Raw genomic sequence first — 14555 nt, forward strand, 5'->3', positions numbered from 1 at the left:
CCTGGGGAGATGACAAGTAGTACAACTGGTCATATTTTTTTTAACACAAGGATCCTGACTGTCCAGAGTTTGTTCTTCTTTATAACCTTATAACTTTTGTGTCTCCCCCACCAACAACCCCATGTTATGCTTCCAACTTCCATTGAGCTGGATGTAATTCACATGCCTGAGAAAACATTTTAACTTATTTATTGTCCACTTCATTTCTTCCAGTTATTAAAGAGTTGTTTTAAAAGAATGAATAAATTTAACCAGGAATTCTAGTACATGTAACTTGAGTTGGTTCAGTTTTGTTCTTTGTTATTTTGCTGGTTGGATTAAAAACATAGGTTAAGAATCATGGAAATCAATCAACAATCCTATGAAAAAATGTGTATGATAAGTAAATGATAGTAATACCATGTGAATTAACCTCCTTTTAAAATACAAGCTGGGTGTGGTGGCTCAAACTTGTAATCCCAGCAATTTGGGAGGCTGAGGCATGAGGATTGCTTGAGGTCAGTAGTTTGAGACCAGCTTCACCAACATAGTGAGATACTATCTCTACTAAAAATAAAATAAAATACAAATACAGCATGATAAGAGTTGAGTAGAAACAGGAGAATCATTAAAATGTGTTTCACAATTTCACTGGCAGTACGAAAAGTTAAATTTTTATGGGAGTCTTAACAATGATATTTAACAAAGAGAAAATTGTAAAAATGAACAAACCTTAATTTTTTTGGTTTAATGTTGCAGTTTTTTCTAGTTATGTAGGAACATTTTCAATGGAAATATTTTTAATTTAAGGAATTTAAATAGTCATTAAATTACTGGGTGAAAATTTTAATAATAATTTAAAATCTGATAAACACAGATTAAAGTCAACTGCATTTCTGCTTGGATAACAAAAACATAAAACACAAAACAAAAATAACCCATACCCATTGTATGACACTAAATGAGGTGTTTTTGACTATGTAAACATTAAGTAAACATGTTTCCATGCTTTTATTTTTATGTATCACATCTCACTGCAGACAGATTTAAAATTACTTTGAATTTTTAAAACCCTAAAACTTTTATTCTATACTCTCTACTGTATAAAGTACTTTACTCCATAGTACTTTGGTGCTGAATTTTTTATCTAACTTTTGGGGAAGATGGTTAATATACAAGAAGCTAATGCTTAGCTCTGTCAAAAATACATTTCTCACAGTTTTACACATAATATGTATAACTATATATAAAAGCTGTCAAGATGGAAACTCCCTGGAATTTCTTAATGTATTGAAAAGTATAGCAAGGCAAAAGAAAGCATTATATATAAACAGTGTTTAAGCAAAAAAGCATTCTGACGTATATAGTATTTTTAGTTTAAGTGGAGTGCAACTTATCTATACATACAAAGAATGTTTCAGAAGCAAGTGAAGCAAGCAGAAGCAGCAGCTCTTTAAATTATATTCGATCAGAGAGAAGAGCAAATCTCTGTGATAGTTCATCCTGGAGAAAGCAAATTTTACAAGTCACCAAGGCAGTGAAAAATATATAACACTAACATTTTAAATATATTTAAAATCCTGCCTCAAAAATCCACACTAAAACCAACATTGAGTTTAATTTTTTAAACTTTTCAGAAAAAATGAAGACTTTAATAGAGCAGAAGCTATGAAGGGAAGCAAATTCAACCTCCAAATAAAACATGCATGCATTTAGAAAATTCCCATCATTACAGAGCTAAAGGCTGATCACATTTTTCTAATTTATAATATAATATCAAAGTAGAAAAATACTCATTATGAAAGAAAAAGGTGAATATATATTTACTTATGCTTGGTTTATATAAAATGCATAATTTATATACATTATATATACATGTATTTCCTAAATCATTTATATACATATCAAACACATACCAGCAAAGATAAAATCCAACCTCTACCCGTTCCACAGAAGCAACACTTGTGCCAACAGAATCTGTCTGCACTTGTGGTAGCTCCATATTGAGATCAAGGCTACAACTTAAAAATCATTAGCATATGAATGTTAATATAGGCATTGTTCTTCTTTATCTAATATGTATTGTAAATTTGAATGTTCCAGCTTCCATTTTACCTTAGTTTACATAAAAATAAAACAGGTTCAATTTTATAAATATAAATTGAGCTTAAATATCTTCTGAATGTCCACCTTAAGACAATGAATTCACTAATTACAAAGTATTATTGTTGAGCCCTAAAAGTGACCCATGTGGATGGTAATTTTATGATATAAAAGATAATAACACTGGGAAATGATCTGGTCTTCAGAACAAAAGACCAAACTAATGGTTATCCAATATATTAGATTTACTGAAGATTACTCTGTTTCCTACTGTGAAGGAAAATTAATATGCTAAAAAAGATAAAACAGGCTAGATAACTCTAGCCTTAGGATCCATACCTAATATTTGAGTTAACTTCAATTTCAGTTTTTAGCTCCTGAGCTACCATTAGCAGGAATCATTATTTGCATTCAACCATACAACTGAGTTTCAGAAAAGTTAAGTACACTTGTCTGAGATCACTCCAGTGATAGACATAGGATTTTTATCTAGGTTTAACTGTCTACGAAGCCTACAATTTTAATCTCTACTGTACCACTCCTCTAGTGCATAAATTATCCTTTCTGTTTGTCTCTAAACCAGTGGAGCGTATGCCAACTCCAGCATGAAAATACTACAGGAATATAATGGCATTAATAGTCATTATGATACTCTTTTTTTTTTTTTTTTTTCTTTTTAAGACAGAATCTCACTCTGTCACCCAAGCTGGAGTGCAGTGGCATGTACTTGGCTCACTGCAACCTCCACCTCCTGGGTTCAAGTGATTCTCCTGTCTCAGCCTCCTGAGTAGTTGGGATTACAGGTGCGCACCACACCTGGCTAATTTTTATATTTTTAGTATAGATGGGGTTTTGCCATGTTGGCCAGGCTGGTCTTGAACTCCTGACCTCAGGTGATCCACCTGCCTTGGCCTCCCAAAGTGCTGGGATTACAGGCATGAGCCACTGTGTCCAACCCATTATGAGATCTGTAGACAGATTTTTATTGAAAAAGTAAAGATATAAAATTTAGTTGGGGGAATTACTAACTCAATCAGTAACTGGATACTTAAACATTTTTAAGGATGGGCATTGGTGTTTCAACATTAGTGGTTATACGTGTTTCTACTGCTGGTCGGCACACATTGACATTTTTAGTCTCTTGATTTTGGCCCCTACTACCCCAAGGAACATCTGGAAATGTATTGAGACATGTTTGGCTGTCACAACTGTAGAAAGGGGTGCTATTGGTATCTAGTGGGTAGAGGCCAGAAATGCTGCTAAACATTCTACAATGCACATGACAGCCCCCAGGATTATCCATCTCAAAATGTCAATAGTGTCGAGGTTATGAAATCCTGCTCTAAACCTTATAAAAAAGTTGCCTACTGATTTCATTTCCCGCTGAGGGTCAATAAGGCTATAATGTGGTAGCATTCATTTTATAAGACTTCCCTTGCTGTATTTTCAAGCCAAATCATCTAATTTAGTCCTTAGCAGAAACAGACACAAGTGCTTAGTCTCTTATAAAGACAATGTTTTGAAGATAACAAAAACCACCTTTCTTGTTCCCCTGCGTATGCGGGCTACTCTTGGATACTAACAAAACAAAGTAGTGTACAACTTACACCACAGCCCTGTTCCCGAATATTACAAAACTGATTTTTAATTTATCAATCTTGATTTTAATTCTCTAGTAATATATTAGTGATCTAAAGAGTCAATAAACTTAACTATTATTCTAATCAGGTATTAGCTTAGATAGGAGAGTAGTATTCATCAACTTTATTTTCCAGATGTCTTCAAATCTTCTCTTCCAAGGAGAGAAGAACAAAATAAGACTAAGCCTCACTTCAAACTAGTACTCTATGTTTGAAAATAAATTATAAAACATTAGCATCAATTTTTATTCTTTACTATTACATTATCTTGAACTAAACATTACATCAGAGAATAATGGTACAACATGACTTCTATAGTAAAGATATTATAGATAAGTCATTATTCCAAGACATGAAGGGCCTGAAATAAACAGCTTGTATTACACATCCTATTTCCAATAGCAGTACCACAAAAGGATATGAATTATTTACTTAAAAGAAAAACCAAATTATTATATGTAATATTGCTATCTTTTGAACCCCTTGGACATTTTGCACATATTGCTTAGTTTGCAGTACTCAAACTAGACTTATGACTCAATGGCCTGATCATAGCAGAATTATTTTGGAAGTTCCTTTTTTTTTTAAAAAAAAGCTATATATTTCATATATGCTGCACACAGTAAGTATTATGCAAATGTTCAAACACTCCTGCTTCCTTTGATCATCTTTGTCAATTTCTTTTCACACTCTAAATGAGTCTATCTCCAGAGATTTTTAAGAAAATGCAAAGATGATTGAAACAAAGTCAGATTTTCATAAGCATGGCAAGGAATTGAATAACTGTTTAAGTCCTTTGAAACACTGAATTCTAGGGTCAAAAATCTAACTCTAACAATTCATGGTAAAGAGAAATATTTTCATCTGTATCACAGAATTTTAGAACCTCTAGATATTACATCAAAATTTTCCAAAATCACCTGGATAACTTCTTACCTAGCTTAATCTGCCATTTCCTGAAGCACCATTTCCATTTGGTTCTTGAATAAGAAAATGAAGATTTCTATTTTAATAGCATTTGCTTTTAGCATGGTTTTTGGTTTTGTTATAGAAGAGAGAAACTGGACTCTAATTTTTTAAAAGAAAGCATTTAAAAAATATTTTGTACCACCAAAGGGAGCTGCATAATTTCAGAATATAAATTTTTTTCTGAATAATACTAAATTCTAATGCCTGAAATGATGAGGTTATGGAAAAATATTAGCAGTGAGAGTCACATATGATTTAAATCTGAGTAATATAGATTTCTCCAAGTGAAATTGAACCAATTTATAAAAGCTCCAATCTAACCTACTTTGCTTTTATTGCATATAATAGATTTAATTTTAGAGTAAAATAATCAGAATTGTTCTTTCTGCCAGATGATGTAAATCTGATATTAAGGATGACTTTTTCAAATGTCAAAGATGAATAAAATATATGTCTTCCGATATTTACTAAAGTATAGGCATTCTCAGGGAATAGAGTCTGATTAATAATAAAAAAAACTCTTCTAGTTTTTACTTAAGTTATTAAAAATATTTTTAATATACAAGTGGAAATTCTAAGATGTGGTCCCAGCTCTACTATTAACAATGAGTATGATTTTAAGTAAATCACTAACGTTGCTGTTGGGCCTTAGTTCTTGTTCTCTTTCATTCACTTTTAAAATATTTCCAAAATACTGAAAAAGTTCATGAAATAATAGATTCCTATGTGCATTAACATTTTGATTTTACTTCATATCTAAAATAGCATTATTTGTGCTTCGAAAATTTACTTAAATTGTATTATACAATGATTTTATTCCATAACTTCCTTTCCTCACTCAACCTTGTAAGATTATATTGCTATATCTAAAGATCTAGTTCATTCACTTTAACTACTGTATGATGTTGCAACACAGAAATAGACTCAATTTTATTTATCCATTCTATTTTTGAAATTTAGAGTTTTCTTAATTTCTCTCTATTATAGACAATTATGCAATGAACATTCTCATGTGTATGTGTATATGTGTGCATGTGTGTATATATATAGAGAGAAAGAAATCAATCTATATATATATATATACCTTTGTCTACACATGTAGGGGCTGCTCCATGTATAAATTTGGAAGTAAAAGTACTAGGTTACATACATTTTCATATACTGTGATTTATTCAACAACATTCAAAAGTTCTGAATATCTACTATGTGCCAGATATTTTATGTGCTAGGGAAGCCTCAATGAACAAAGATGATAAAAAATATGCCCTCATTAAGCTTACATTCTAGTGTGTACATGAGAAGGGAGGGCAAATACATTTTTTAAAGAAGTATATGGTATATTAGAAGGCAATATATACAGTGGAGAAAAACAAAGCAGGGAAGGTAGAGAATAGGAGGCATGGTAAGTACAGTGTTGATGTAATTTTAAGTAGGATGGTCAGGAAAGACCTCACTATAAAAATGACTTAAAGATCTAAAGAATGCAAGATAGTAGCAACAAGGATGTCTAGAGAAAGACCATTCAAGGGAGAAGAAACTGCATGTGGAATGGCTTTCAGGCTGAAATACACTTGGTGTGTTTGACAAATAGCAAGAAATCCAGGTGCCTGAATGGACTGATTAGTAGTAACAGGTCAGGACAGATCAGCGTAAGTTAGACCATGTAGAACCTTATGGGCCTTTGGAAACAATCTGGCTTTTATTGAGAAAACTGTTGTACCAGTTGAAAGATTTTAGAGGAACGACATGATGACTTGTGCAACAGGGTTGCTCTTGTTGCTATGTTGAGAACAGACTGTAGATATTACCAAATTACTTTTCCAAAGTGGATGTGCCAATTTGCATTCTAATTACTACTTATTAGCAGGATGTGAGAATTTGGGCAACTGTGTCCAACCAGATTCCTCACCATTTCTGCTGTAAATTTTGGTTAAGTTTTTATGACTAATGTTTTATATATATCTGAATGTCTCCAGCACCTGGCACAATATCTGACAGGAGAACTTGCTCAGTGAATGTCAGGTGAATGAACTGAGAGGCACTTTAGGTATCATCAAATCCAACTGCTACATTTTACAGTTATGAAAACTGAGGCCCCAGGGTAATCAATATTTGAGTCAAGGTCCCAACGTTAATTAGAAGCAGAGTGATGACTAGAAGTCCAAGCCACCAAGATAGCGAAACAGAATCTTATAGGAATCATGCCCCCTGCAGGAACATCAAATTGAACAACTATCCATGCCAAACAAAAACAACAAGCAAACACCTTCACAAGAGCTAAAGAAACAAGGTGAGTTGTCATAGTATCTGGTTTTAGAATAATCACAAGAAAAGAGGCAATGAATAGGGTGGAGAGTCTCGCATTGCCTAAATTATGCTTTCTGCAACCGTAGACAGCACAGAGTGGAGAGACAATCTGTCTGCTTGGGGGAAGGAGAGGGAAGTGTGCATGGGACTTTGCCTTGGAATCAGTACCAGCCTGCCACAGTAAAAAACAGCACCAAGCAGAACTCTAAGGCCCCTCATTCTAGGCTCGTGCCCAAGGATGGAGCTCCTACATCTGTCACAGGCCAGATGGGAATCTGTGGTCCCAACATGATGAACCCAAGTTCCAGCCTGCTTCACCAACAGCTGACAAAAGTAGCCTCCAGCTCCGAATAACTTTCAGTGGCAGGAACGCTGTCACAACTGCAGTCCTTGAGTAAGCCCCGGTGATGCACTGATCTGAGGCTTTTGGTTTGACACAGTGTGACATCCGCTGCATAGGCCACAGACTGTCCTCTTCATCCCTCCCCCAACCTCAGACAGTGTAGCATGAATGAAGACTCTTTCTACTTGGAGAGAAAAGAAGTCGGTAAGGAACTTTGCCCAAAGAATTCTCCCTGAATTTTCCTAAGTCTATTCGGGCTGGAAGCCTCAGTCTTCAAGAGAGTGGCAGCAAACCTAAGCTTAGGGCACCCTCTAGTGCTAAAACTGCTGCAGTGACCACAAGCATACTGAATTCAAAAGTCAGTCATGTTTATTTGAATTCCTGGGAAGCCTTCTGAAGAAGGATGAGGACATACAAAGCCAGACTGCAAAGACTGGAATAAATACATAATTTTTCAATGCGGAGACATCGATGCACATTCCCAAGAATCAAGAATGTTAAGGGCAATGTGATCTCACCAAACAGACTAAAATAACAAGAAACAGCCCTGGAAAGATGGAGATGTGTGCCCTCTCAGACAGAAAACTCAAAACACCTGTTTTGAGTAAGCTTAACAAACTTCACAAAAGCAAAGGGAAGCAATTCAGAAACATATCAGAGAAATTTTACAAAGGGATTGAAATACTAAATCAAACAGTAATCATGGAGCTGAAAAATACAGTGAATGAGATTTAAGAAATGCATTAGTGTCTTATCAGGAGAATTAATCAAGCAAAACAAAGGACCAGTGAGCTTGACAACAGGCTATTTGAAAAAACAGAAAGGAAAAAATGAAAAAGGAATGAAAAATGTTTATGAAATCTAGAAGATAGTATCAAAAGGGCAAATGTATGAGTTATTGGCCTTCAAGAGGGAGTAAAGAAGAAGGGGTAGAAAGCTTCTTCAAAGAAACGAGTAACAGAAAATTTCTAAACCTAGAGAAAGACAAAAATATCCAGATGCAGGCAGGTCAAAGACTACCAAGCTGATTTAACCTAAGTAAGACCACCTGAGACAAAAATAATCAAATTCTCAAAGGTCAAGGGCAAAGAAAGGCTCCCATCAGCAGCAAGACAAAAAGAAGTAAATAGCATACAAAGGCACTCCAATAGGTCTGGTGGCAGACTTAGTAAAAACCTTACAGGCCAAGAGGAAATGGGATGAAATACTCAAAGTACTGAAGAAAAAAAAAAGCCCTGCCAATTGAGACTACTGTATGCAGCAAGTCTATCCTTCAAACACCAAGGAGAGAGAGACTTTCTCAGAAATAGAAAGAGAAAAGACAATCTTCAAATTCATATGGAAATGCAAAAGACCCTGGATAGTCAAAGCAATCATGAGCAAAATGTACCAAGCTGGGGGCATTATGCTACTTAACTTTAAAACATATCACAAAGCTATAGTAAACTAATTGGCATGTTACTGGCATAAAAACAAACACACAGACAAATAAAATAGAATAGAGAAACCAGAAATAAATCCACATGTTCACAGCCAATGTGTGTTTAACAAAGGCACTAAGAATGTACACTGGGGAAAGAACAGTTTCTTCAATAAGTAGAACTGGGAAAACTAGATAACCATATGTAGAAGACTATAACTAGGCTCCTATCTCTTACCATATAGAAATAATAACTCTAAATGTATTAAAGACATAAATGTAAAATCTTAAATTATAAAACTACTAAAATAAAACATAGGCAAAATGCTTCATAAAATTGGATTGGGCAAGGATTTTTTTGAATAAGATACCAAAAGTACAGATGTATTTGTGTGATGGTTATACTGAAAGCTCAGGCATTGCTGATGCTGGATATGCAGCATATCCAGGTAACAAAACTGCACTCATACTCTCAAATATAGTTTTTTAAAAAGCACCATTGGGAGGCTGCAATGGGAGAATGGCCTGAGGCCAGGAGTTCAAGACTAGCCTGGGCAACATAGTGAGAGCCCCATCTCTACAAACAAACAAACAAACAAACAAACAAACAAAAAACTGAAATTGGCTGGGTGTAGTGGGACATTTGTGTAGTTTGAGCTACTTGGGAGATCAAAGCAGTAGGACTGCTTGAGCCCAGGAGTTCGAAGTTACAGCAAGCTATAATCATACAATGCACTCCAGCCTGGGTGACGGAGCAAGACCCTGTCTCAAAAACAAACCAAAAAGCACAGGCAACAAAAGTAAAAATAAATAAATTACACCAAACTAAAAAGCTTCTGCATGGGAAAAAAAATAAATAAGTGAAGAAAATACCTACAGAATGGGAGAACGTAGTTACAAACACCTGAATAGACATTTTTCAAAAGATTTACAAATAGCCAACAGGTATATGAAAAAATGTTCAATAGCAGTAATCATCAGGGAAATGTGAGTTAAAACCACAGTGAAATATCACCTCATTCCAGTGAGAATGGCTCTTATCAAAAAGACAGAAAATAACAATTGCTTGTGAGGATATGGAGAAAGGTGAATTCTTATGCACTGAGGGTGAAAATGTAATTTAGTATAGATATTATGGAAAAGTGTATGTAGTTTCCTCAGAAAATTTAAAAAATAGAACTTCCATATAATCCAGCAATCCCCTTTTTGGGTATATATTCAAGTAAAATGAAATTAGTATGTCAAAGAGATATCTGCAATCCCCAGACAATAGCCACAATATGGAATCAACTTGGTTCATCTAAAGATGAAAAAAAATGTGGTATATCTACATAATAAAATATATTACTCAGCCATAAAACAAAATTAAATCCTATCATTTGCTCAACATGGATAAACCTGCAAGGTATAAGGTTAAGTGAAAGAAACCTGGCACAGAAAGACAAACACTGCATGACCTTACTAACCTGTGGAATTCAAAAAGTTGATTTCACGAAAGTAGAGAGTAGAATAGTGGTTACCAGAGGCTGGGCATGGAAAGGATGTGGTAAAAGGAGGGACTAGCACACGCTTGTCAATGGGTACAGGTTTAGTCTGGCAGAAAGGAAAAGTTCTGGTGTTATACAGTAAGGTGGTTACAACTAATAATACCGTAGTGTATATTTTAAGATAGAAGATTTTGAATGCCATCACCAGAAAGTGATAAACATATAAAATAATGGATATGACAATAATGCTGATTTAATCACTATACAATATATGCATGTACTGACACTGTACTCCATACACATGTACAATTTTGTGTCAATTATATATTTTTTAAAAGATTAAAAAGAAAAAAATAAATCCAAGTGTCCTGACTTCAAGTCACCTTTCAAATGCAGTTGTGTTTTCTAAACTTGACTGATATAAAATCACCTCAGGATGTCCTAAGGTAACTGAATAAGAATTAGAAACTCTAGGAGAGTGCTCCTCAAACTCCATGCCTACAAATCACATCAGAATCTCATTAAAATGAAGATTCTGATTCAATATATCTGGAGGTGGGGCTTTGAAGTTCTATATTAATGAGCTCCGAGGTGGTTAAGAGTGTTCCTGAATCTTGTCCTATACACTTTGAGGAACAAAGCTCTAGGGGAGGGTATAAAGAATGGTTAAATATGTCCTCACTTTAAGATATACACATATATTCTTTCTTCTTAACTCCAAACCCTAACTATAAGGTTATTCTTTCACTGTTTACCTTTTTGTGAAAAGAGCTCTCTGTGGTAAAATGTTGATGGACAGTTGTCGATTCCTTCTTAATGTACTTTGTAAATCATATTTTTTCCATATTAGCATCCAAAGTAGTAGTAACAAGTTCTCCATTCATTGGACTAACCACGTGATAGGTGCTGGGATCAAAGAGAAGAGTGATAATGAAATAAATTTTCTATCTGAATGTATAAATTTTACAAAACTTTGTTTCTAGCATATGTCACATATAAATTAGTTTCAAATTTTAATTTTCTTTGTAGGAGGTCTCTGTCCAGGTTCCAGATTTAGAGAACATCCTATTCTTCTGAAAATTACTTCATCTTGTATTTTCTATTTGGTTCAGGTCTGACTCATGCATACATAAAACACCTAAAGAGCACGTGGACACAGGGAGGGGAGCATCACACGCTTAGGACAGTTGAGGGCAGCTAGGGAAGGGACAGTGGGGGGTGGGGAGGGTGGGGAGGATACTGAGGGAAGAAATACCAGATGTGGGTGATGAAGGGATGAAGGCAGCAAACCACCTTGCCATGTGTGTACCTATGCAACAATCCTACGTGATCTGCACATGTATCCCAGAACCTAAAGTACAATTAACAAAAAAAAAAACACCTAAATATTAGGTAGGCAACATAAGATTATTTTCAATAAGATGAACTAGCTGAGGCATGGGATAATATCAAATACCAACTGGCCTCAGTGAGCCTCTAGTGCAATTGCCTTTATCAATAAGTATCACTGGCAGTCAGATAACACCCAGATCTAGACTCTAGACATGAGATCCAGTATAGTACAATTCCCAGAACTCCAAACCAAGCTAGGGAAAATGCCTCCTCAGAAATCTGGGAAATGAGCAGTAACTTCCTACCATCATTCTGAAGACACGCCATGTTTATTTAGCATTCTAGAGATCATTTAGGCTCACAATACCATTATAATTTGAAGTGGGATAATTTAAAAGAGTTATTCTAGGTAGAGAAGCTGTACTTAATTGCTAGGGTTGTAGAGCTACTCATTGTATCTTCTATTTGCTGTGTTTGAATATCCAGTGTTTCAAACTGGTGTTCAAATTTATCCCTTAAGGCAGTAGTCTGTAAAAATAAATATGGTTATTAGAAAAACTTACACTAAAAAGATGCTATCTGAACATAATATAATTCATTTTTTTTTTTTTTACCTTTTTCCTCAATGAAACATCCATAGACTTAACTATGCCTTACATGGACTTGTTACCTGTTTGGAGGATAAAAGCAAACAGTATTCTATGATATAGGCAGTCTCAAAATTTTTTAGTCTCCTAAATATATTACTTACAAATCAACTTATGAAACTTGTCTACATTTTCTTTAACGGTAAATATACAATGTTATGTATTTATAGTCTAGGCACTGGCTATCTAATTTCTTTGACTTTTCACTTCATTAAAAGACAACTAATTCATAGGTGGGTGTTGAACAATGAGAACACATGGACACAGGGAGGGGAGCACTACAAACTGGGGTCAGTGGGGGGGAAATAGGGGAGGGAGGGTGGAGGGTGGGGAGCTGGGGAGAGATAGCAAGGGGAGAGATGCCAGATGTAGGTGATGGGGAGGAAGGCAGCAAATCACACTGCCACGTGTGTACCTATACATCAATCTTGCATGTTCTTCACATGTACCCCAAAACCTAAAATGCAATAAAATAAATAAATGGAAAAAAAAAAAAAGACAACTAATTCAACCGTTTTGGAAGAGAGTGTGTTGTGATTTCTCAAAGACCTAGAGACAGAAATACCATTTGACTCAGCAATCTCATTACTGGGTATATGCCCAAAGTAATAGAAATCATTCTACTACAAAGACACATGCACCCGTATGTTTACTGCAGCACTATTTCCAATAGCAAAGATATGGAATCAACCTAAATGCTCATCAATGACAGACTGGATAAAAAAAATGTGGTACATACACACCATGGAATACTATGTAGCCATTAAAAAGAATGAGAATGAGACCATGTCCTTGGTAAGGCCATAGACGGAGCTGGAAGCAATTATACTTAGCAAACTAATGCAGAAACAGAAAACCAAATACCACATGCTCTCATTTATAAATGGGAGCAAAATGATGAGAACACAAGGACACACAGAGGGGAACAATGTGCACTGGGACCTACTGGAGGGTGAAGGGTGGGAGGAGGGAGAGGACTAATGGATACTAGGCTTAATACCTGGGTGATGAAATAATCTGTACAACAAAACCCCACGACACACATTTACCTATGAAACAAACCTACACAGCCTGCACATGTATCCTTGAACTTAAAAGTTTTTTTTAAAAAGACAAATCTTAGTTCAAAATTCACTGCCGAGACGATCCAAGATGGCAGTTTAGGAACAGCTCAAGATTGCAGCTCCCAGGGAAAGCACAGAGGGTGAGTGGATGCCACATTTTTATTGCACACAGACTAGGCAATTCCGAGGCGGAGGAGTTCCACGGGTTGCCAGCGAGGCTGTTTCGGCCAGCACGGCTGTGCCGGTCATTGCCGCTGTTTTGCCCCACGCGGCTGCTTTGTTGGCGGCCTGGAGCAGTGGTTGTCCGTACAAAATACACCAGTCCGGGTGCCCTTTTGGCTGGCGACTGGAGCCACGGGAAGTCGTCCATTCATCTGTTTAAAAAGGGGACTGAGCAGGGAACCAGGACAGTAGATTCCAGGGCAAAAAAAGCACCACGATTCTCAGTGCCGCTGTTTAAGCCAGCGCAGCGAGTCGCCGGGAAAAACACAGACCCCGGTGCCTCTTCAACAGGTGACTGGAACACCAACTTAAAAAAAAAAAGAAAGGCTCTGAGGCAGGGAGCCAGGCGATCAGGCTCGGCTGGCCCCACCGTCACAAAAGAACAGCAATCAGAAACTCTCTGGATGGAGAGTTTCACAGCAAGCGCAGCTGAATCCAGCACGGTCCAGCTCTGTTGGGGAGGGGTGTCCGCCATTATCGAGGCAGCCCGCCACTACAGAGGTAGTCAGCCAATGCTGAGGCAGCCTGCCATTGCCAAGGCAACCCCTCATTGCTGAGGCAGCCCGGTGTTGCCAAGGCAACCCGCCACTGCAGAGAGGCTCCGCCCTAACAGAGGCGGGCCACCATTGCCAAGGCAGTTCTAACTACACCCATATAAACAGGACTGCAGGAGCCCACAGCAGCTCAGCAAAGCCTCTACAGGCAGACAGTGACTAGGCTGCCTCCTTGCTGGGCAGGGCAGCGCTGAAGGAAAAAAGAAGAAAGCAGCAGCATAACGGAAACTCATAAAGCCCTAAATCCCTGGGACAGAGCACCTGGGAACAAAAAGCAGTTTATGAGTTCTGCTGCAGCACACCTAAACGTACCTACCCAGCAGCTCTGAATGAAAAACGGAGCTCACAGCTCAGCATTTGAGCTACTATAAAGAAGAGACCGTCTCCTCAAACAGCTCCCTGACCCCTGTATATCCAAAGAGCCACCTCATAAAGGAGAGATCAGATCGACACTTGGCGGGTATCCTTCTGGGACAAAGATAGCAGAA

General features: G+C 36.6%; 1 long non-coding RNA gene across 1 annotated transcript; it reads left to right on the forward strand.

The window, feature by feature from the left end:
- The first annotated feature begins 453 nt into the window (after positions 1 to 453).
- On the forward strand, positions 454 to 9529 carry LOC116532273. The gene is made up of 2 exons (XR_004260806.1): positions 454 to 497; positions 9454 to 9529. It is a non-coding gene; the product is annotated as an uncharacterized LOC116532273 (long non-coding RNA).
- The last annotated feature ends 5026 nt before the right edge of the window (positions 9530 to 14555 follow it).

Source organism: Sapajus apella, unplaced genomic scaffold, assembly GCF_009761245.1.
Source record: "Sapajus apella isolate SASKATOON/1434 unplaced genomic scaffold, GSC_monkey_1.0 scaffold75, whole genome shotgun sequence".
Lineage (NCBI taxonomy): Eukaryota > Metazoa > Chordata > Mammalia > Primates > Cebidae > Sapajus > Sapajus apella.